At 41.8% G+C, this 24,802-nt stretch overlaps 1 long non-coding RNA gene across 2 annotated transcripts; it reads left to right on the forward strand.

Annotated features, from left to right (window-relative positions):
• The first annotated feature begins 12,825 nt into the window (after positions 1-12,825).
• LOC132907897 (uncharacterized) lies at positions 12,826-24,309 on the forward strand. Of its 2 annotated transcripts, none has more exons than XR_009658276.1 (5): positions 12,826-15,700; positions 15,797-16,002; positions 16,054-16,203; positions 16,278-16,369; positions 23,956-24,309. It is a non-coding gene; the product is annotated as an uncharacterized LOC132907897 (long non-coding RNA). The 2 variants fall into 2 exon arrangements; XR_009658277.1 differs by having other exon boundaries at positions 16,060-16,203.
• The last annotated feature ends 493 nt before the right edge of the window (positions 24,310-24,802 follow it).

The raw sequence follows: 24,802 nt of genomic DNA on the forward strand, positions 1-24,802 counted from the left end.
CAACATTTATATTTATGCAATAATTGCTCGATTTTTTCCTCGTGAGTAATTATGATTTTTATTATATGAGAAGGTTAATGCCTTCATTCTTAGAATACCAACCGGTATCATTTCACAGTGATTCATTGTAAAACTAAATCTTGGTCCGTACTATACTTCTCTATAATTTCCCAAATTTTTCATTTCTGCATATTTGTTAACGCAATTTTCCTTAAATTTAGAAAGTAAAAAGCATGCTACTGTGTTTCGCGGAAAAGGAACGAGCGGCATTTCAGATTAATCGCGGTGAAATGGAATGGAGCAAAGCCGAAAACAGACGAGCTCGGGGTAAGCAGAACTGGAGGCGAAACATTAGAAAATAAGCGCCGTAAATCTTCCGGGCCTATACATCAAGCTCTTTCGCGTCGAAAATATATTATGCAATCAGGAATAGGGAAAGTAGTCGTGCGGCGGACAGTAACAGGGGAACTGGCAGGAAAAATGAGTCGCATAACCCGATATATCTAACGCAGTCCGTGTTTCTTTCGCAACGCTTTTGTAACTGGGTCACGACTACGAACAAAAATTCCCAATCCGACTACCATCCTCAACCTCGTTAGCTGTAACTATCGTACGAAACGAACGAATATATACGGGGTTGAGCTGGAAAATTCGTACACACGTACGCGTTGGAACGAACGAGTTTTTTCCGAGCGGCTGTTTCCCGGGCTTTTGATTAAAATCAAAAATGATTTATTCCCATAGCTTGATCTCTCGCGGCCACCATCCTCCCTGTATTCGCTCCCCTTTCTTCTTTTCCTCGTACTCGTTCATATGCAGTTCCGGTTTTCAAAGCTCCCAATTTCGACGTTGATCCTCGTTCCACGGCAGTATCTATTACCAACAATTTTTAGATCAGTTAACAAGTTGCTCCCTATTCCATTCAACTCAATTCTTTTTAAATTTCGACGTGCATCCTGTAAATGGTACAGAATTCGATGCAACGTTTAACAGGCGATTCGACTCGCGTCAGCTCGTTCTTTGATGGCTGAACATACCAACGATTTTTAGCTTCGACATTTCCTTTTCCTCTCGTACTTGTCTATTTTGTTTTGTCACCTTTTTCTCTTTTATATCCTTGTTCGTTTGAACGTTAGCGATCCCGCGATTAATACCCGTTGACGGGACTCTCGCAATAACAAACTACGACATGGTTATGGACTCTTTCGATCGGCGTATCGCGGAACGATAACGTCTACGCCAACGAAGAACGACGAGTGTGCAGTTCGATCGACTTTGGCTGTCTTGTCTGGACCAATTTCAACGCGGACAATCGTGAACGATTCGATGCTGGTTCGGGGAATTAAACGAACCGTCGACAAGGATTTTTATGTATCAATGGCCGGAATTAGTATGCATAAACGTCGAATAACGTACGGATTAAAATCGATCGACTTGTTCCAATCGTGTTTCGCTCGGAAAATAACCGGGCGCCATTTTTTGACTTCTCCCTTTAAATCGTATAAATTCTCATTAGCGCGACAATGCTGTTTCGTCGATTTCACGAGAGCCGTTGTTCGAAGCGTTTCGGCAACGCGTTTACCGTGTCGCCATTCGCCGACGTTTTATTTAATATTTTACGCGTCTCGTTAATGTTTGCAGCATGATTCATCGGCCGAGGAGCGAAATTTGTGACGAATCACGACCGTTCGCGCGGTTTTGTTTGCGTATTTAATGAAAAATGGTTGACTCTTTTCAAAATAATTAAAATATGCGCACCTTCGTCGGAAATTAAATTAACTTATTCCACCGAAATTTTTCCAAAATCGAGTCTTATTTCGTATACGATGGCTCGTAACACTTTATCGATGTAAGCACAGCGGTCGGGTTTCATTACAGTGCTAATAAAATTTCAAATTGTTTCGTATAACGCTCATAATATATTTACAAGAGCAGTCTATAAATATTCGTATATCTTCACGAGTAACTGTAAAATCAACTAGCAAATAAGGAAGAAAAGCATCTAGTAAAATGGAGAAAAATCAGCTTCATCCGCGTAAGCTTTTTCACGGAAAAAAGAAATCATTCATTCCCACGACAAGATTGCGCTTCGCTATCTCGTCGGCGTTATCGAAACTTCTCGTTCCTTTTGGTTTATGCAGCAGCGCGACCTATCAAGCGTTATCTGTGGCCGTGCCGTCTTCCCAGGCAACGTGGTAGGCTGGCTTTTCCGCATGCCTTATTCAACGTTTCGTTGGATATTTATGGAATTTAAATGTTTTTAAATCGATACACCGAGCTGAGCCTTAACGTGCGCGTCCCGGCCCTTTACGGGCGCGAACAAGCGCGCGATCGCCTCGTAGTACACGCGCAGGCTGAGGTAACCAAGTAGGGCTGAGCGATGATAATGAGCTAATAGAGGAGTTGACAATTACCGCTATTAGCGCCAAGTCTATGAGAAGACAAGGGCTTCCGGTATAACCGATAGACAACGTTGTTAAGACGAGTCTGTCGCTACTACGAAGCGGGGCGAGGAAACATCCGCTTGGCTGACACGAGCAAGCACAAACAGAAATTTCCGCGACACGATCATGCATAATGGATGGTTCCGGCCCGTAGGATATCGATCGACGAGATCTACGGTAGCTTTTCGTGACGGAGAACCCTGCTCGATCGCGTTGAAGAAGTTGCGGAAGATTCGATAATTATCGACTGGAATTTACCAAGTTTCGATAATCCGATGAAAGGCAAGGCACGTTTATCTTCCTCGAGAAAAGGATTACCTCCCATCGATTCGGCTACTCCGATCGATCCTAATAAGGATCTGTTTGCACCGTCCAAATATATTTTGCTTACCGGTGAGTTCGATCTCAAGAGGATTCTCAATAATTGACCCATTAAAGACCTACTTTGCACTAACATCTTATATAAAACTTCTTTTCTACTTTTCTACTTTACTTTAATATCCCGATTAAAGAGGAGATTTCCAATTCACCATTTCGCCATTTCTTTTTCCACTTAGATTTTACAAGTATATGGAGTTCGATGATACGATAAAGTCACCAATATCTTGTATTTCGTAAAAATAAGCTAAAAGAGTTTCAGGAATTCTTATATCTTGGTACGGTTAAATCTTCCATCCGATTAGAAGGAGAACAAAAGTTACGAGTTTCCTTAACATTTGTTCCAAAAAATGAAGAAAGTAATCGCAGAGTTACCGCCGGTGAAATTCTCGCGCGTTGCTTGTTTAAAACCCTGTAAAGCGTATTTAATAAACGGCGTAAAGCGTGCGTTCGCGTGGCTGTTTTTCGCGCGATGAGGAAACTTCGGCGCTTTTCATACGCTGTTTTTAGTTTCCATGGTATCTACTTTCAGCCTGTACGTTTTAAACTCCGCCGCTAATCACCGTAGCTTTCTTGTAACATGCGTGGCAACGTGTGTTTTTTTGTTTTTCAACGAGTTGATATTCCCGGAGGTCGGAAGGGAGAAGGCTCGAGATATTTCGCCTAATTAGCCACGTTCACAGCAGTTTCCGGGTGTTCGAGAGCTTTATATCACGGGTATGCGCTACGAGTTAAGGGGAGGAGAAAAAGAAATTCCCACCCTCGTGGAACAATGCTTCGCTCGCGGGATATGTTACGTTGGGTTACAAGTCCACGTGCTTTAACAAGGCCCGTGTTTAGACCGCTCGGTCAGGTCGGGGCTTGCCAGAGAACTGGCTGAACGGCTGATGTTAATTATTTTTACGAAATCGGCTGGTGCCGGTTCTACCTTTTTTGGGAGCAACCACGAACATACATACCGAGGGCTACCGGTTTCGAGAAAAAACCGCCCATTGCCCCCCAGGCTAATGATGTAACGATGAATGAACGACGTTCGAAACATGGACTGAAAAACATGGCTCGCATAGTGGACTTAGAAATATAGCTCTGGTAATTTTTTTATAGACCGTGAAATACGAATGGATAGAGAGATGTATGGAATGTATAAAATATGAAACCGACACATTGATTTCGTATACGAGGAGGTAAATTTTGAATAGTCAAATTGGAATAATTGTTTTGGAAGGCAGGCATGAAACACACGAAGCTAATTAAATTTTGTTCCAGTCCGTTGTTTAATTCTGGTTGGGAATAATTTTTAAATGAAAGAGGAAATGAGAAAAGTATGGTTATTACGGTTTCCACTAAAAACCTTTTATCCTTGTAGGAAACCGCGAAACGAGGAAACCACAATTTTCTATCGAACCGAAGATTTTGTATCAAATCATCCAGGCGTCGATGAATGTGTACGTTTTTCATTCGACTGACGAGAACGAGAATCAGGAGGAGGAAACTATCGGAACAGTACATAAGATTTTCAAGTAGTCGAGGTAGAAGATTGATTCACCGGAATAACTTCGAAACCATTTCCGGTACGTTGTTCCGCCTCGAAGCCGACAATTTTTTCATTTTTTTGACAATCAAAGGTTGAATCCTTGTCGATATTCGAGCTTCGACACTCGCGTTCATTCTGTCATGCAGACTCCTTCCGTTACGATCGTAAGTGATTTCGTGCACCCTATTGGAGATCTATTTCTTTCGACTTCTTACGTTGGAATCCTTTATTTTCCTTACATTTTCCTTCCGTCTTCTATTACCTTTCGATTTAGAAATCGAAGACATCCGAAGAATTGTTTCATTCCACCGTGAAACCAGTGTGCTTTGTAAATTCCATGACGAAAAACAATAAAATGTGTTGTATATATTTTATTAAAGAATATTTTGATTTTATTAGAAATCCTAGTCTTATTTCATACGTAACATACTTCAGTTATTTTTAATTCTCAACATAAAATGTAATCAACGACATTTGGAACAAACCTGAATGTTATAATTAATTAAATATTAACTTTGATATTATAATAAACAACCTTTAGCTGTTTAAAGTACGAGGAAATAATTAATTGATTGATTGGTATCTCACAGCATCAACTTAAACTACCGCAATGATAGATGACCGAATCGAATTACGTCGAAAACGCAATTGTTAGCGCAAAGTGTTTCCAAGTGTTTCTTAAGAAGATTTTGCATTTCACATTATCTCTGGCCTATGAGTATTCGCAGAGAACCATGATTCAATGGCTGGAATCAGATGATATTCCAAATTATGCACGGACGATCGATTCGATAAATCCCCTAGAATGTCAGCACCTTGACCCGTCGCCATAATGCGAATCGCGATCTATTGACTCGTACGCATAATAGTGCTCTCAGCCTAATGCGCGCACCGCGGTGCATCACAACATCAACGTCTTAGGATAATCTACGTCAAGCCACAAGATCGGCGCACCTGTAACAGACGTGCGGTCCGGCCATTGTTTTACCACAAAATAATGATCGATAATTAATTCAGCGCGTGATAATGGAGCAAGATATTGCGATAGGGGTTTGGCTCGCGTTAAATAATCTTCAAATATATTATCGAACACTTCGCAGAAGCAGTTGTTTTACGAGAAAATCAGGAAATAAACTACATTTCTTTACACTTAATCGTACGTATATCGAAAAACACTCCACCAGTTTTTCTTTTAAACAACTGTATGAAAATCGTCACAACTAGAATACGGCGTGAAAGTACTTTGTAAATCGACGAATTACAGCTTCCAAACTGAACGACGACAAATATTTGCTTTCGAACGACGATAAACTTCTCTCGCAGCGTGTGCAGGAAAAAACCGGTCGATCTATAAACCCACTCGGCTGACTTACAAAAGAACAAGCCAGTACGAAATCAAAGGCGTTCGCCTACCAGACGACCAATGCGAGGAACATTAGGGGGCAAGTTTTTCGCGCCCCGTTAAGTTTGGCAGTGGCACGGCCGAGCCTGGTCAGCAGTATGCGACTTTTATTGCTAATGCAATCTGTCAGTTTGAAGGAACGTTCTGGACGGTCCACTTGCTCACGAAGAAGGCGTTGATGTTGAGGCTGGTACATGTACACGGAAAATATGGAGAGGCACGAAAGTCGATGCAGAGGACTATCCGTCACGAGCCGTGCGTGGTAAAACGTGCTCGAACGATCGTGAATCCTGGAGGGGGGTGGCAAAGATGTAACAAGAGGGGCGCGGATGGTAGTTTTATGCAAGGGACGGTCGTTAATCAATCACGGAGTCCGTGAGTCCATCGTGCTGGGTGTCACGACCGGAAGGGCGAGAGTGATCGAAAGAGAAAGGGTACGGGAAGGAACGATAAATATTGTTTTTGCCAGCATCTTTAGGACGTTCGCAGAACGATACGCGGCCAGTTTTCAAGCAAACCTGCATCAGGAGGAAAAAGTTCCGAACTTGTCGGACCTGTTTCGAGGAAGCCCGTTTTTACGCCCCCGCTTACGCGCGCGCCGCTCTTCGTGCTTCATTTTATTCTCGCCGCTTTGCCTGGCCGCGATTTCGAAAATTCGTCCCTGGGAAACATTGACTCGGATCGCTTTCCCCGAATTACACGGAGGCCTTTCACTTTCGAAAGTGTTATCGAAAAGGAAAAATATTTTAATGTGGTTTTATATCGAAAAGTTGAAGTGAGAATGTACCAGTGCAGAACGCAGTTAGCTAAACTGTATAAATTGTTAAGCGCTCTCGCAACGCAAAGGATGGGGAAGCATTAGAGTTAACGCGACGAAGTTATTATAAAATATAAAGTTGCTATGAAATGTAGCAATGTAAGGATCGAGTAAAATTCATTATTGTGTTAATTATTAGATCTGGATAAAATTAATATGTTGTATCAATTGTTGTAAAATATGATAGTAGACGGAAGAGATCACAGAGTTCCAGTTAAATTTGCGAAGGTGTTAATTATTATATTCTGAAATAACGTTATAAATTGATGTATGTCCGCGGGTTTCTATTGTTATTGCGTACAAGGATTTTCGTTTATGTGTGTGCCGTTATTCGCGGTCACTCGATAGCTGCAGACCAAATTTATTTTCAGTTGTTATCCAGAAATGCCAGAAGAATGTTCAAATATAAATTGCTATACCAAAAATTAATAGTTCTAGAGGAGAAATTATTTTAAATATAATCCTATTGTTTTAAAATTTGTTTGTTATGGAAATTACGTCTACATACGTTGCTTCATATCTTTGTTCTCTTCATTTCCTTCGTCTTAACGTTATTTTCTCATTCTGCTCTGTATTTAGCTCGTTCATCAAACTAATTCAAAGATTTTTTTACAAGTTGAAGCGAAATTGTAAAAATTGATCGCTTCTTAGCAAAACAACATCAATCATAGCCTGCTCTCTGATCGGCGTGATCTGGTACTTTTGATAATGGACCGAATATTCGTATTTATTAATAATTATGAGATCGAATGATGAGTTTCATTATTACCATGTATCACATTCTTTGATAATTATTATCCATCAATAAATTATTATCTCAATATTCATATCCCTCAATTTTACTTGACAAATTATAAATTTATCATTATAATACAAGGTCCCTAAATATTTTGCTGCCACTTCATTCATCATTTCTTTCTCTATTTGAACAGTATATACACATCATTTCCAATTGTGTCCAATATACATAAATACCTGATCATCAAACGTAATTTTATATACAGAATCACATTGAAAACGTAACAGACGATTATGAAATTTTACGAATCATTCTTTCTTATAATAAATAAAGTTCATCTCAATACAATTATAAATTAAATAGATTTTCATGTCACTTCATTTAAGTATTATTCCCCTTCCAATATTTTACTCCAAATTTCTATACAGAATATTCTATACCGATCTATTCAGATAAATATTACGTACGATTTTATCGAAGAATTTATAACGCGAGGCGAAAGATTTGATAACGATATCCTTATCTTGATATTGGAGATACAAATAGAACCACAAATTTCCTCCTGACACACGGAATGCTGGAACAAGACGACATTGCGAAATTGAGCTTAATCGCACAGTTTTTCCGGGGCCGATTTCGATCCGCAGGCGTAACGTTCGGATCGGTTATCGATCAAAGCGAAGTCGAGACAGAACGCACGCAACAGCCGGCGGCAATTCGCAGCAAGGCGTGGTCTTTTCTCTTCATCCGTTAATCTCCTGCAACCACTCTAATCGCGGCAATTCGCGTCCCAACGATGCTATCGGCCACGCAATACTCACGGGAGCGTAAGAGTCCGGTGACCGATAGAACCGGCTAATCGTCGACGAATACTAATTGCACACCTCTAATCACCGATTCTCTGAAACGACAGGTCGATTGTCTCGTTGTCGTCACGAATGTACGCCAGACTCGATAATTTCCTCCGCGTTCCACCCACTCAAACGAATCTATTTTAAGCACCCGAGCAAAGATTTTTAATCCTCGGCCATTTATTAATTTTCTGCAAGGTAAAAGCAAACACCAGTAAAGCAAATTCCTGGTCTGTTCGACCGAAGTCTTCCGATCTGAAACGCGTTCATTATTCATACGACTCGCCGTTTGGACGACAGCTTAACGCCTCTTTGCTATTTAATGACGGTGTCAATAAGGATAGCAGGCTACTTACGTGCTAAAAGCCACGACGAGAATAGTGTGAAACTGGTAGACGGACTTGATTAGATATTCTCGACTGGAAAAACCGACTGCTTACTTACCTGAAACACGAAAAATTTCGATTATTAGTTGATTTATCGAGTAACATTAAGGAGAAACTGGCGGAAAGGAGACATGGTTTATTGGAATCGTCTGGAACATCGGGTTTTAAAACGAAAGGTCGACTATGGACGGAATAATTGAAAAGAAGGGAAAAGGCAAGCTTTTAGGAAAGCCTCTCGATGGTACTTAAGCCGTCGTTCTTTTTTGGCCAGACTTCTTTTTTTTACGTCGCAATGGACACCGAGTTTTTAACGCCATCTCCCTCCGGAGACGCGATAAAAACTGATCCTGGAAATTTTGTAAATGATTTATCGACTTCCATTTAGGTAATTTAATGGAAGATGGGAAATTGGGGATGAGCCTTGACAGAGGTTTGAGTTAGGTTTCACTGACAAGATAATCGCTTCGTTATTATATATGAGTAAATTGAATTACCTCCGTTATCCTTCGAACCAACGTGGTATAATAAGTACTAATAAAGAGTAACGTTGTCGACAAAAATTGAGGGTAAAATAATTAAGAGAAATAATTAATAGGATCCGCGATATCTTTAATAATATTCTACCACGCTTAATCAACAGTTCCCTCGTTATTAATTTTCAGCAAGAAGAAATATTCGTTTAAAAAAATGTTCACATATTCGCATTTATGGGCGTTCTCGCTCGTGTTATCTCGAAGAAAAGAAGGACTAATTATGACGCACGGTTTTTAACAGAGCACAGAATGGAGGCGTACTCTCATTCAAATTAGCCGAGCTGCATAAACGCAGCAGGCAAGTGGCGTGGACGCGATATCCTATCGGGGATGAGCTTAATAGCGTTAATATTAACTAAGCAAACGAGCGAATGGAGTCATATCAGTCGTGCACGCACGTGTATCGTGGAACGTGTGTTCTCTCGTTGAAGCTTGCACCTCGGAAGGTGTACCGTTCAACTTTCCCCTATTATAACCCGTAATTGCAACAAATATTGTCTGTTCAACGCAATATGCTGATTTATCTTTCCTCGGATCGTCTATCGAGAACAGTGTTTCAACTAGTTTAATACCTGACTGAATAATATTCCTTGTGCAAACTGTTTAAACGTGAGAAAGATTGAAAATGTTGTCATAAAATATTTGTTCCGATTTATTTCTCATTTCGTTTCCTTGTTTTAAAATTATAGAATTGTAATATAAGAATTTTCTTGTCTTCAAATTATAATATACAACCAAAGCTCAATTAACAGTTTCAAAACTGCAAATTATCACCTAAACATGACACGACGTTGAAACATAGCACGCTCATAATGTACGAGGAGAAATTTTAAAGGAAATCTCGTTTCAACGATTGAGATCTCCTTGCATACCTCTTCGCATATCACGTTAATAGATTTCTTGTCTCATTGTATTTGTTGGCGAAATGAAAAGTAGAGAAATCATATTGATCGCCGAAGATAGCATAATATTAATCGTGGAATGTGATAAAACGAAAGCTCGATTTTCTAACGAATTCCCGAGGCAATTAAAAGCACGTCAGATGACTCCACGAGAAAAGGTCCGTGTGATTCTCTCACGCTTTTAAATATCACGGCAGATACCGCTCCCTTGAAATTAACTTAATCAAAAAACTCATCGAACACAAAATAAAACAGCGTTCAGTCATACCGTGCGTCATACGTGTAACACGTTCGTAACCCTTCTTTTTTTCAAAACGACAACCCGTCCAATTTCCGCAACGTGATCTCAGTACAACCGAATCGAGCGCGAAACGTAGTCCAGGAATCCGGTAAAACCGGTTCTTAATAAAAATGAAATCAAATTTTACATCGATTCCCCCGACTCGGCCAACAAGTTCGATCTTAAATTTCCAATCTTGAACTTTTGCAACACGTTTCATCGCGAAGTAAAAGAAAATAAAAAAGAAACCTAACCGAAAACCACAGATATTTCCCTGCTCGTGGTAACCAGTTCTCCCTATAACGATTGCGTAAATCGGCAATTTCCTACTTCGCGCTTCTCGAGCGTTAAAGTCGTTCATAAACACAGGTTCCGTCGTGATCGGGAGGGATCCCGATGGTAACGGGCTCGAACGCGTTTAAAAACGTGGAATCGATGAAAAGAGCGCGAGGAAAAGAGAAGCTGCGTAAATCGCCGAGGGATAATCCTGATGGGGCGCGTTCGTTGCGCGGCAACCGTAGCGTCGATTCAAAAATTGTAAAAGGGTCGAATCACGGACCGGCTATTTCGCCGAGGGAAAGTTCGAAGGCAACGGGCTCCCAATTTTTATTCCACTGCTCGTTCCTAATTGGCCGGGACCGTGCATTGCCTTTCGCTAATTTATTTATCGACAGAACGACGGGCTGCCGCTTTCTGAGCCTCTTCTTCACCAGGCCAGGCAATTTAATCCGCAGTTACGTGCTTCCCTTTCAATGGAGATTAATTCTCTGGTCGCTAACGGTGATGCTTGTTATATCCACGATTCTGTTACACAGCTTCTGCGTAAATCTGGTTTTTCTTCATATCGTTATGCTTGTTAATTTACTGAGATATTACGATCAGCTTTGGGTAACATCATGACGTTTAATCACGAGCTTCGGTGTTTATACTGCATATTTAAAAAATTGAAGTTAAAACGTAGAAGTGTAACTCTCATAGAAACAAACAGAGATATCATGATGGATGTAGGCTCCAATGAATCATTTAAACTACGTGAATATATATCATAACATAGTTATTCACCAAATGTAGCGTCGTTAAATTTTTATTTCCAGTGACACTTAAACATTATGGTATACGAGGAACCAGTTACTTTGCTGGATAAATTGAAACAGAGAATTGGATCTACCGTTGAAAAATGTTAAAGAGAAAAGGAGGATCTTAAAAGTCTGCGCACACACCTCTAAAGAAACGTGTCAAACTGTGAATTAGAGTCAAGAGATACCATATCGAATATATGCATATTGCAAGCAGAGATAAGGTAGATTTTGACCGTAACTCTATGAAGCACCCTGTAGATTCTCTATTTATTTCTGGTAGATTCGTTGGTTTATGGATGGCGAGTAGCTAGACTTTCTGTAGTTCGCATACTTTGCCTCGTTGCTTTCCACCGAATACGGTTAATACTTTTCAATCGATGCATTGTAAAGGCGATTCGGCGAGTATTCCACTTCGGTTCGGAGCGCATATTAAAATCCGTCCTTCATTCTTCGGGGAAACGTGTGCAGAAAGATACAAGTATCGGTTGTGGCTGCGGCATACGGTGGCGAAAGAGGAGAAAAAGGACGACACCCTTAATGGGAAATTTGTGTTTAATCCACGTGTTGACAAGAGAGGGATTCTGCCGAGCGTAACAGAGCGTTCACGGATGATCCACCTTTTCCCGAGGCAAACTCCTTCTTCGGCACGATGAAATTCAATCCGTAACTGGGAGGATTCTCTCTCGTTAGGGATTACGCCTTTCGCTCCTTAAAATCCTGCCGTCCGCCTCACCGGACCGTATTGTCCCTCCGTAATAAGGTATTTTAATTGGTGGTTGTTATTATGTTCAGCAGCTGGGCCGGCTGCTGCCTCTCTTCTTGGGCTACCTTCGGGCTACCTTCGGGCTACCTTCGACATAATCCGGAACGGAAGGAGCGATGGCAAAAAGGAGAATCGAAAGTAGGAAAAAGAAGAAGGAAGAAGAAAAAGGGGAGAGGAAGAAGTAGGAATAAGAGACGGCCTCTCCTTCTGGTTGTTATGTCCTTCAGGAAACAAAAACGGAGACGCTGACCGGGAGAAGAATGAAAAGGGAAATGAAACGAAGTTCGCTAGCTACCGAGGAAGAGAGAGAGAGAGAGAAAGAGAGAGAGAGAGGTTAAGACCTTGGCTACCATAATACTCGCTACCATATACAACATAGCGCACAGAGGAAAGACAGCATCGGTTCGTACGTCGGTGACCGAGGGTCAACCAGATACCAAGCGGGCTCTGTGTTTCGAATGCCTCGCGCCCGATTAATTGCACGACGGCGAAGATTTATCGGGCGGGGAGAGAGCACGACTGAAACGGTATTCCGGCGCTCGTTCTTTGCCGCGGTAATTGCCCGGTACCGATTACTAATTGCTCGTACTCTCGAGCCCACGGTGCAGGTTGACCGATTTGGGGAACGTCCTCGCGATGAAAATGCCAAGAAACGAGGCACGCCCCGGTGACGACTAACATGGTGAAAGTATTTCGTTCCGCTTACAACAGGTTGGTCAACGATCTTTTCGAGTGGCTACTACTAATGAATCGAAGAATCTTTTTACAAGATGTATCGAGGATTGTGTCGGAGTTGTGAAATTTCTTACAAACGGTTGATTTATCGTCGATCATTTAAAACAAATTGGCATTTATTTAACGTGGATCAATAGTATCAACGGTGAAAATTTTTCCACGTCTCTGGTCGCTTGTAAACAATGAACGTTCCGAAAGTGTAGCCCTCAGACAACTGGAACTTTCGAAAATGAAGTTCGAAAGCCACGGTGTAGCACTACCCCTGCAGGGGCGCATATTTGAGTAGCCATTAACGGCTTTGGCGTGGTTGCTTGTCAGTCGATAAAAGTTTTCATCGTGTCTTTCTTCCACTGTCTTCTCCACTCTCTCTTTCTTATTGCCTTTCTCTTCGTTCATTCCGTCTTTCTTCTCTTCGCTTCACTCTCTCCCCTTGTTTCTCTCTGTTCGTCCCTGTCTTGCCGCGATGATTCACAATTTCGCTGTCTTCTTCGCTCGCTATCTGAAAATTCAGCCAAAGCGAAACTCCAAACGACGGACCGCGTCCTCGGTTACCAGGATTTCCATTCGTGATAGGAGCGGCGTAAGTGTCGGTGCGTTAATAGACTTGAGCTTAACTTCTCTACTAATGGTCGGCACGGTCAAATTTGATATCCATTAAGCATAATGAGATAATAAAGTCGCCGAATGGTCGTCGTTGAATTAATGGTTAAGTAAAATAAGGATGCTCGAGGCAGCGCGGTTAAATTCATCTCTCCATTATGGTTCCCTGTTTCCTATAGCAACACGTAAAACCGGCGTATTCGCAGCATGTCTTTCAATTTATTTCACTCATTTTACTTAAATTTCTACTAGTTTTATCACACGAGAAGCAGACAATTCGTTTACGCTCCTGTTTCGTTCTATGATAAAGAGTTATGTAGAAATTTGAACCGCATTAAATAGCTCTCCTAAAATAGTTCTTTGCCTAAGATATGTCGAATTGTTTGCTTCAGCGATGGCGTTCATTCGATCCTCTCAAATTTATGCCCGGCACGGGGTAAATGCATAGAAACGCGAACCGCGAAATGTCAGAGAAACGAAATAACATTCAGTAGTTTTGAGGGCTAAAGTGTTGCTACTAACAATGCAATACGTAGCTATGCATAGTCAAAGCAACTATTTGAAATACCAGTCGCGATAGATTCGTTGTATAAAGTATACTCTTGTAGAATTCTAGAAATAATTCGTTTATCCATTAGTATAACGAAAAAATGTAGATACAAAAGGGAATAGTCGGTATTCAACATGCGTCAAAAGAATCTTTCAAACCCGTTACAAATCAGTTGGAAAATATTATTCGACATGATAAAAATCATCGCTACATCGGACATTTGACTTTCACGAATGGTGATCTCATGTTACGCGAGCATAGAATTCGCTTTGTATCAAAGAATATACATGACACTGGCGAATAAATAAATGCAGATTTCTGCGAGGATTTTTCATTATCCGCGGATACGAGCGGGCCGGACACGCGTCATAAATCAGCGGTACTCTCGCGTTCGTAGAAAAATAAATGAACTTTTACGAAGTTTCGTTCGTCGCTCGAAACTCCATGGACACCGCGTATATCACGTTGTCATTCCGGTCGTCGTGATTCTGGGATGCGGAAAAGTGTGAGTGAGCGAATGAGCGAACGAGAGACAGGGAGAGAGAAAGGGAGGAAGAGAGAGAGAGATAGAGAAAGAGAGAAAGAGAGAGAAAGAGGAGCACAAATTAGATTAAAGCTCGATAATTAAAACTAGAGGTTCGACGGTGTAATCTGCTGATGAAAATCTGCTCGTGTTTTGCCTCGCGCCGCGACTGCTATCCGTAGCCAGTTTCGATTTTATTTAAAACGCGTTAAACAACTACGTTGCGGTTAATGCGACCATCCATAAATCGTTCGACTGGGATAAAAGTTATCTACCTGTCGCGGGCGATCATTTGGCAATGCGTTATTGCGCTTTAGTCACTTATTCAACGAGTATTTTTAGCTATAGGACCAATGGATTAATGAAACTCTCCAGATGAACTGAAATTTATGGCGATGCACAGTAACAAAGAAAATAGCATATTATTAACGCTGTGCAATAAATTACACCGGATCATCTTTGCGTTATATGACGACGTTATATATCTCTTAAAAGATAAAGTTTTCAATTCTACGATATAAGAATCATTTACTAAAAGAAGAAAAAAGGAAGCAAAATATCGTGAAGAATTTTTCTTTTTTATTTGATTGATCTCGTGTTCTCGTTCGTCTTGCAATAAATGCTGGCCAACGTTTTCACCGGATCTAAGGTGATCGGTACAAGCCGGTGCCTTTATTTTTCGCTAGTAATTTTAGCGAAAACAAGAGGAAGCAGTAACATTGGTACTGAACGTCAAGATCGAGGCAAGAATTCAACGAACCGAGCTGGAATGGGTCACCTCGACGACGATCAATCTTCTACTTAAAATCGCGAAAATAAACGGGCGTGCCCGGCCGTGGTCGACTCGATATTGGTTTTCGATTTTGTTTTCTCTACAACTTGCAGGGTACGTGATCTTCCACGCGCCATCATCCGGCTCGCCAGGTAGATTGGCCACGGCGAATTAACAACCTTATCAAAACGGCTACGAAATTCTTCGAAAACGATATTACCAATATAGCCAACCTGTATTTCATATCCGTGTAGATCTTCGACGAAGGAAAATAAACCGTACGAGATATTGAATTAGCTGTCTCGATTAAGTTAATAGATATACATAAATCGTGGCCATAATATTCATTTTCGTGAATTGCCGTCAACGATACAGCTGAGAGAAAGCTTCTTTTATTTCACGATAAGAATACGTTGCTCGTGATCGCGAACTTTGAATTACTAAAAATTTTGTTTACGTTAAATAGCTACCTATATTTAAGTGTCTTTAAACTGGCAGATACAATCAGAAATCGCAGGAGAGGAGGGAAATTACAAAGCAGTCTGGCAAAATTTCTCTTCCGCTGCTTTCACAAACATGTGTGCCCTGGCTTGTCAAATTACCTGCTTCGTTTATTTTCCGCGAACTTTGATACCTCGGTGTACAAACAGGGATACGAGATAATTATTATATTTCACCGGTAAGGTGATCATTCTAATTGAGAATGGTTGGGAAGTAAGTAAGCGAAGACCATTAATTTTATTGTTCATTGAAAAATGATCTTAGTTTCAGGAACGATTAAATACGTGTGGTAAAACCCTGTTGTTTCTGCAACTATCGCTACATCGTAACATTTTACCGAGGCAGATTCGTCTGAAAATAAGAGCTTACCATAATTGCTATTCATCACATTAAACACTGGTTCTTCGGAATGATGTAAAATTATCTTGTATGTACACATCTCGGCTGTTTAAATTACGATCTTTTCATTACTGATATCTTCATTTCAGTGTAATTAACAAAACTGCTATTATGCGTTCAACGATTAACACGGTTGTTACGTTACGAAGTATGCTCTTAATGGAGAAATTAATCAATTTATGTGAGTCAATTCGCGCGTACGAATTTATACAGTCTTGATTAAATGGTAGATACCGTCATAATTCCCATGAACGATCTACTACCAATGAACGTATCAAATGAAAATTCAAGAGAATTGTTTGCTGATCCGTGTTGCACAAACAGCATCTGTTAAATTTCGTAATCCCCCGTCCGGCCGGCCACCCCAATCTTTTCCATTTGCTTTCTAATCAATCGTCCGCCCGTTTTTTGATCTCGCCACTCGCTCGGAATTAGGAACGGTCAATATGTGCTTCGATTTCTATTACCACGAAAGAATGTGATTCTATCGGCGCGCGATGAGTTTCAAACGAAATAACAGCGGAATTCCATAGATAAAATTCTCGTTAACGGATTCCAACGTACGTGCATACACGTCTGCCCTCCGATAAATCGATTCGTCCGCTCCTTTTCTCGATTTCCGCCAATTTCGTTCGCCTGCTTTTCAACCTGTGCCACCGAATAAGGACTCGTTACACCGAACGAGCTACGATGGTGGTTGCAATTGTGATATGGAAAGCGATACAACCACTAAAACGAACAGTCCAAATTTCTAAACATAGACAGGTGGTTGCGGGAAAATTACCGTGCAACTTGCTCGTGAATTACATTAGGTTACGTAAGCAGACATAATGTCCTTTATCCTACATTTCGATGTGATTACGTGTCTTAAGTTAATCAGATTTTATGAAATTTAGAGCGTTAATTATTCTAGAATTATCCTATAGTAGCTAAGGTTAATCCTCTTCATAGTCGATTAGATGTCATTGATAATTAAATAAGATTTTGGTTCTTATAAGGTAATCGTACAAATTAGTTGACATTTTTATTATAAGTTCCTTAAGATGCCACAAATTGTGAAATATAAGATTAGAATCAAGGTGAATAAGAATTGAATTGGTTGAACTAAAACGTTCGATTAAAATCTCCCATCGAAGAGCAGAGTAGAGATAAACGGTTCTACCGCGTTCGGAGATTGCTTCATCGGCGAAAAACTGAGTCGACGAAAGGGGAAGCCAAAATAGATTCCGCGGAAAGCGTTTTATGCGACGTAATGAGAGAAAAATGCACGGGTCGCATGCAAAAAGAGTTGAGCAGAGCTCCATGCCGCCTGCCATCCACGACAATGGACAAAGTAAAGTGCATTTGCGGAATGTTTCACATCCTCAGACAGAGCGTTCGTTGTCTAGACTAACAAATGACTCGAAGCTTTGTGTCATTCCATTAAAAACGGCCACCAAGCTTTGTTCTGCAAGAAATGTCTGCTTAAAAACTCGAATTTTAACTTGCCGACAAACGGCTCACGCTATTCTGAACCAACCTATATTCTTAATTGAGATTGGACTTTTAGATATATCATCATCCAAAAATTTACCGTCTTACAATTTTTCCAATCACGTTTTCTTTGCAATAAACAAAAAGGCTTTTAATTTTCTAACGAGACTTCGTCGTAAAGTCGAGAAAAGTCAATCATACTTTTCTAAAGTTAGACAATTTTTTAATAACAAGGAATCGCTATTTAGTTGAAAACGAGTACATCTTTACCTTTGGATTTTTCTACTTACTATTATAATATTATTATTATACATTGAAGAATCTAAAAGAAGCTGAAATTCAAATAGAACATTAATTTTGTTCAATAAAAAAGACTTATCTTTCTTGAATTGAAACCACGATTCGTGTAACGAGTGTACGATGTTACGAAGCAGGGATTAAAGATTCTTTACATAACATCAGCGAAAGAGGTAACAATATTAATTTAAATCAAACTACAGCCATGTTCAATGCTCAACTTTCTACCCCAAGCTTATTAGTCGGTAAAGCATTCATACAAGTTTGATACACAAGGAAATATCAGGAAACTCGTTGGAAACTTGTTCGAAAAGCGCAATCCTCGTCAAGCAGAATTTCGCCGCGCGTCCTTACCCCTGTTACAATTACAAGCGGTGGGTAGGTGGCCACGAAATTTCGTGACGCTCGGTGGACGTTGAGACTGGCAGCAGGAAGCTGACAAAAAACGCGAACGCCGAGTGAATTTGTCGGGGTCAGGCGTAGTACGTGGACTAACGAGAGGAAAATTGACTAAGTTCGTAAACTGCGTTTACTGTATTGTGGCAGCCCCCATCACCGTTAATCGAGCATGCCAATCGCCCGTTTGCGAAAATGTTGCTTCATCTGTGTCCGGTTCTTTGCGAACGATCGCCTCGGTTATTAGAAATAACGGGGCAGCCCTTTATTCACGGACGTCAAACGCGAGTCGTGAAACAATGCGACCGCTTCTGCGCGAAAAGGTTTCCGTCCTTGCGGAAAACAGTGGGATCGGTCGATTGCCCCGTGAAATTAACTCTCGACAGTCTCGTCGCACGCAGCTTTCCGCGTGGTCGAGTCGACCGCTTGTTTCCCAGCTAATAGGATTGGCTGTCGCTATTGAAAGTTTTAGAACTGCGACCACTGGAGAACATAAAAGCTTTTCATGATCCAGGATCAGCGATTTTGAATGTTCGCGTTACTGTTTACGACGTTTCGATATTATCGTTAACCGTGCAAGTAGTATGAAACCAATAAGAAAAGTTACAAGATAATAAGGTAGAAGAAAGAGGTCGATTAGTGGTTCGCGAAATTTTCATGAATAATTATTGGTCGTTTGACTGTTAACGTTTAGCGGTCGATACACTGAATTCGCCGGAAGACGGCAAATGCACGTTGAACTGGCCGCATTAGAGAATAATCGGTTTGCCTATTATCATGTATGTATGCACTTGCATTTGGTCCCGTTTGTGCGCATTACTACCTCCTGATCGCTCATCATTAAATCATTAACGCATTATCCATAGTAGATCTATTTTTGCTATGCCGGTTTCCTTTTCATCATTACTAGTTAATAGACAGTCGTAATTACAATAGAAAATTTCGCAATCGTTATCGTCAACTTTTCTACTACAATCTACGCACGCGTGGTCTGAACACGCGTAGTTTTACTACGGTTCAGTCGATTCCACGTGTGGATAACGAATGGTAACTGTGGACGAGAACGCTTGCATTTAAATAACCCAGTTTCGCCCGAGGAACATCTCTACGATTCGTGACCAGAGTTTCGTTATTGCTATTCAAAAGTATCTGGAGAAACGGCGTTCCCAGTTAATTGACTTGGTCTAATAAACGACTCGATTCCCCATAAGACGTTCTAGACCTATCACCACAGTCTCGCTCTTGGATATCCTTACCTCGAGCCTCATCGAGTTTCTCAACGAGACACCGAAGGACCAATTAATTCGCGTTTCGTGGGGAGCTCGATTACTCCTATAAAGACTTTAGGAACGGGAAAAGCCGGCCGTCTACTCTAATTGGTCAATTTTCGCCGCTTAACGTCCAATTTATTACTATCTACAGGATCTTCCGGCTACGTCGTCGACCCCCCGAAGAAAACCGAAAACCGCTCTCCGGAGTATAATCCGATCGTCGAGTCGATAGATTGGGATCAGGACGAAGACGCCGGACGCAATGATGGTTGGAGGTAGACAGAAGGAAGAGGGAAAGAGAAAGAGAGAACACTGGGCTGCTAATTAAAATGTAAAGTAATTTCATCCCGGTTTGCGTGCCAATGGCCGAGAAACACAGTTCGTGTTTCTGCTAGTAGTTCGGTCATGGAACATACGACGATCGGCACGACGTAGCGGCGAGATAGTGACTAATGGCCCTTCTAATTCTGACTAATTGGCCACCCTCAAGCGTCGCTCATCCCTCGTCTCACAATGGCTTGATGCTTTTGACAGGGTATATTCGTCGGATACTTAGCGACAACTGGGTGGTCGATCTTCTTTCCGAAGCCCTTGTAATCTTCCTAATTGAACTAATCTGCTGCTATGTTTGTTGCGCTTAGGATCAGTGTATTGCTTTCCCACGCACGCTGCATTTACTTCGCAATTAAATCTGATATACCTTAAGGACTATTTTATTATGAATTGATAAAGGCTGAGGATCAAAATTCTAATGAATAAAAGAAAGAAATAATATAAATATCCTATAAATATCAGAAGCGAGAGGATAATATACGTAGAAATATTTCGCACACGATCTTCACAGCGTTAACAAAAAGATACGTGCATTCCTCGTATCACCTGCGCAAGAATTCTTCATGCAGAAGGAATTCATCTGAAACTTGCCAGCATTAACCTCGCTCCCATTCACGCCACTCTTCTTACAAAGTTGCTCGAAGAAGAGCCAACAGTTCGTAGGATTCCGGAAACACGGTGAAAATACAGTAGTTCGAATCGAGTTCCAGTGTACCGCGTGCTGTCTTTTATGACCCGTTAGATCGTGGACCGATTCTGAATTTCCAACTCGGTGGAATCATTAGCGCGATCTACGACGCGTCGACCGCGTTTCTGACTGGCGGTGCAATGGCATAACTGTACGTGTGGATGAGCCCGTACGACGTAGTTCAGGATATTACGGGCTGGACCGTACGCTCGGCCAAAGGAATTGGATTTCGCGTAATGCTCGTAGACTAGGGTGAGCTGCGGCCAGATAAAGGGAGATAGTCGACGGCCGAGCGAGAGAGCCGACAGGAAGGTGGGGCGGAAGGGAATTGACCTAATCCAATTCGATGCGAGTTCTCGCCCACTTGATATCGCATAACAAGGGTCGGATGGCGGAACAATTTGAATACGGAATAAGATTATCGTTAAGGCAATTAATTAATGCAATCGAAGTAATTGGGGGATACGCCTGGATATGCTCAGTTGTCTGCACATTTCCACGTGAATGGAGTATTCAACTTTCTACGAAGCCTTGCCTGTGCAGAGGCACCATCATTTCACTTTCAAAGATTTTCTAGGTGGAACGTGATATTATAAAAGTGACTTGGAAAGTTTTAAATTGACAAACGTGAATAGATCATCTTTTTGTCCTAATGTCTTTATCATTCCATATCACGTGTATTCAAACGACATCGTGTTGATAACTTTACCGAAAACGAGCAATGTCAGTGTAATCGGTATGAATTGAACGTTAACTTAATCATTAAGGTGAAATCACGGTCTCCCGTATCCATATCCCGATCGTCTTCGATCCAATTTACCAATAGGGCTGTGTATAATTTATCTCGCGTGACAGTGGCCGTTGTCTCAATTTCTCAAAACACCAACATCCATCTTCCCTCGCCTCTGTTACGCCCTGCTCGCGCTACGTGTATTCACCTTGCGTGACTAACTTTACCGCCATGGTCCAACATAATCGCCATGGAACTCGTGAGTAATGTGCAAACTTCCATTAAGTCATTGTGTCATAAAGGTCTCAGCCGAGGCGCTCGGGTGAGGAGTAACGCCGCGCCGTTGTCGACACCGTCGGCACGGGAAAAGAATTCACGGCTTGGAAAGACAGCAATTCCGAAACGATTTACCAGAGTTTTCGTTCAGGTCAGTATCTCGGGACTTGTACTTCTCCCCTAGAGAACAATTTCAATTAATCTTGTAACCGAAATTCCATTTTCCACTCTGGGATCCTTAATCAATTCGACTGCTGGCTAAAAATAGCTTCAAAATCGAATCTACTCTCGTTCCACGTTACATCCAACCACTACGATTCGTTAACATTGTTTTAAGCGAATCGATAATGGCTAACCAGGTACGTGTGATTTACACGAAATCGTTTTGCTTTTTCTTCTTTGCGCTATAGCATCGTAAAAAGATTACGGCCGACCTACATTCGTCGTTATGCTAATTAACAACTCTCCACGTAACGATCAATTCTGCCGCGCTGCTTGATACATAATTCTCCCTCGAGCGGCAAACTGGCACCTATTGTATTCCCTAACAGATAAGAAGAAGTAACACAGATCCTCCCTTTTTTCATACCCGTGCTTACGTCGTTAGGGCTTTTTGCCGCCACCGCCGTATTTAATTATTCGGCGGAGGCGATTAATCAAAATCCAAACGCACAATGACGCCCGTCCACGAAGGAGTCCGCAATCAATCTACGCTATATAGTACACGTGTACGTGTGTATGCGGGACAGATCCGTCGAATAATGTCCTTTTCGTTATATCAAAGCCCAACGAGGGCATATTGTCTTGGCGCGAGAAGAGATCAGCGACCCTTATCTGCAGTCCTAATCCTCGCTGGACGTGCAACGGCTCATTATCCTTACATTTATTACCCGACGGCTTAAGGACTTCCCGATGGCATCGGCACACGTTCAGAGAAACGCAGAAAAACTGGCCAGTGTCCGTGCAACGCCGCCACCGCCACGGCTTGTTAACATTCTTCACGCTGTAGGTGCGGAGCTCGCCCTTCGACGGGCCTTATGGCCTCGTTCGCTACACGTTACCGTCTTCTTCGTCGTAGTCGTTGTCGTGGTCGTCGTAACGATTACGCGGTCGAATCCTGCGGCAACGAACGGAAAGGGAAAGTGAGCGTAAAAAGAAGAGGAAACGAGCAGAGGGCCTGGAGAAAGGAAAAAGAAGATCGCGGACGTCTCTCGATGGACGTGCGCGGCACACAGGTTGTGGCGATTCTCGCCTGCATGTTCTTCGTTACATCCGGTTCGTAGACTTCCTCGTCGATGCGATGACCAGGACCTCGAGCGGGGACTTTATCGCGCCGTTGAAATTTATGAACGTGGCAAATTCAAGGACTGGGCCGCTCGCACCGCAGGATATAGTATAGGCGACGGGCCGAGCACCGAAGATTTATCGTGCATTATATATAAATATATATTATATACACGTTTATATATACGTATATGTATATGTATATAGGTTCTCGTATCACCAGCCACAGATTATCATTTATTTTTAAATTTACTACTGTTATACCACCGGATAAAGTATCATTATACCACGGATACATTTCTCATCCTACTTTCTGAAAAATTAGACAAGCGAGATTGACGAGAAATCGGTGTGGATTTAAACTGATCAAATAATCAGGAAGCGTAGGTGACACGTTTTAACCGTGCCTGGGTCGTATCCGAATTCAAACGATTCGTCGAGGAAAAAAAGATAGGTGGACTGTTGGGAAAATCGATAACCAACCGACGATCCTGGCTGGATTTCCCATTCGTTCTGTCACCATCGCGACGCCGATAATTGTTCTTTCACGGTGGATTACGCTGGAAGCTCCTTGTTGCGACGTGTCCGCCGTAAATACCGGTGGAATCTGAATCGAGCTGCAGCCCGAATAATCCGTGAGGCGTGCGGCGAGAACGTCATACGCATTTGGCCGTGCGCACACGGTACACGACATTCGTTCGTCCGTAAAACCAATCGTTATTGACAATAACGACCCATTAAAACACCGAAACGTACCAGGCTCGCTCGATCCGTTTCGCGAACGCTCGTTTCATCCCCTTATCGAACGCGCATTGCGTTCGTCGTCTATCGTCCGCGACGAATCTGTAATACCGTGATACCGCGAATCTAGCGTGGCTTAAAATATCCATTCCAACTCGAAATACTTCCTTTTCGTATGTTTCGGACCAATATGCATGCTCTAGAGTAAGCACGATAGGTATGGAAAAAGTTGAATCGTCGTGCAAAAGTTGATTTCTAAACGTACGTTAATGTTGCAGAAGGGGATGAACCCGAAGCGCTGTTGCTTCGTAAGTACGGAGTTATAAATTGCTAGCCATAGACGGTACGCTGGCAACAGTCACGGCCGATTCTTGGAATGCACCACCTACAATTCCAGGAATCCTTGACTCGTTGCTCTTATAAGGAACTCTGTTTCCAACCAATCAGAATGTTAAACGAAAATCTCTTGAGCCACTCGTAATCGGATTGAATTCGAACAATGTACCAAGCAGAAGATACGCAATGTAAAAATAAACCTTTCATACTATATGTAGACGAAATAAAACTTTATTTCCCAGTAATCTATCGTGTATCATATAAATATCAAATAAATAAATCATCCATTGATATTATATCTATTCCTACTTTACATTGCATGTATTCTATTTTGTGGAATTAAACTATTGTATTAACGTATGGTAAAGCCGCGTGCATGCGAGCTCCATAGAAGCGGAACGTTGTCGTAGCAGTTGAAAACCCGGCAATTCGTTTCCATCCCTATTTTAAATTCTCATATCTGAGGCTGCTTCCACTAGAAGGAAGAAAGAGCGCGGCAGTAGCGACCGAGGAGTGAGCCAACGGAGGATAGAAGAAAGATAAACAGACGCAGGAGGCTGTCGACGAACAGAGACAGAAGGGGAGAGAAAGAAAAGAGAAAGCGGAGGGAGTGAAACACGGAAGAAGAGAGAAGGATGGACGGACTGTGAAATTTCATTTCGTTAAGCTGGTTCCGTCGTGAAAGAGATTTTCCATTCCACGATCTGGCTTGTTGGCGAAAGCTGCCTCGGAGACGTATTACGATAATTTTTATCAGTTCGTTTATCAGTTGGTTCTCTCTTCGCATTC

The sequence above is a fragment of the Bombus pascuorum genome, chromosome 6 (assembly GCF_905332965.1).
Source record: "Bombus pascuorum chromosome 6, iyBomPasc1.1, whole genome shotgun sequence".
Lineage (NCBI taxonomy): Eukaryota > Metazoa > Arthropoda > Insecta > Hymenoptera > Apidae > Bombus > Bombus pascuorum.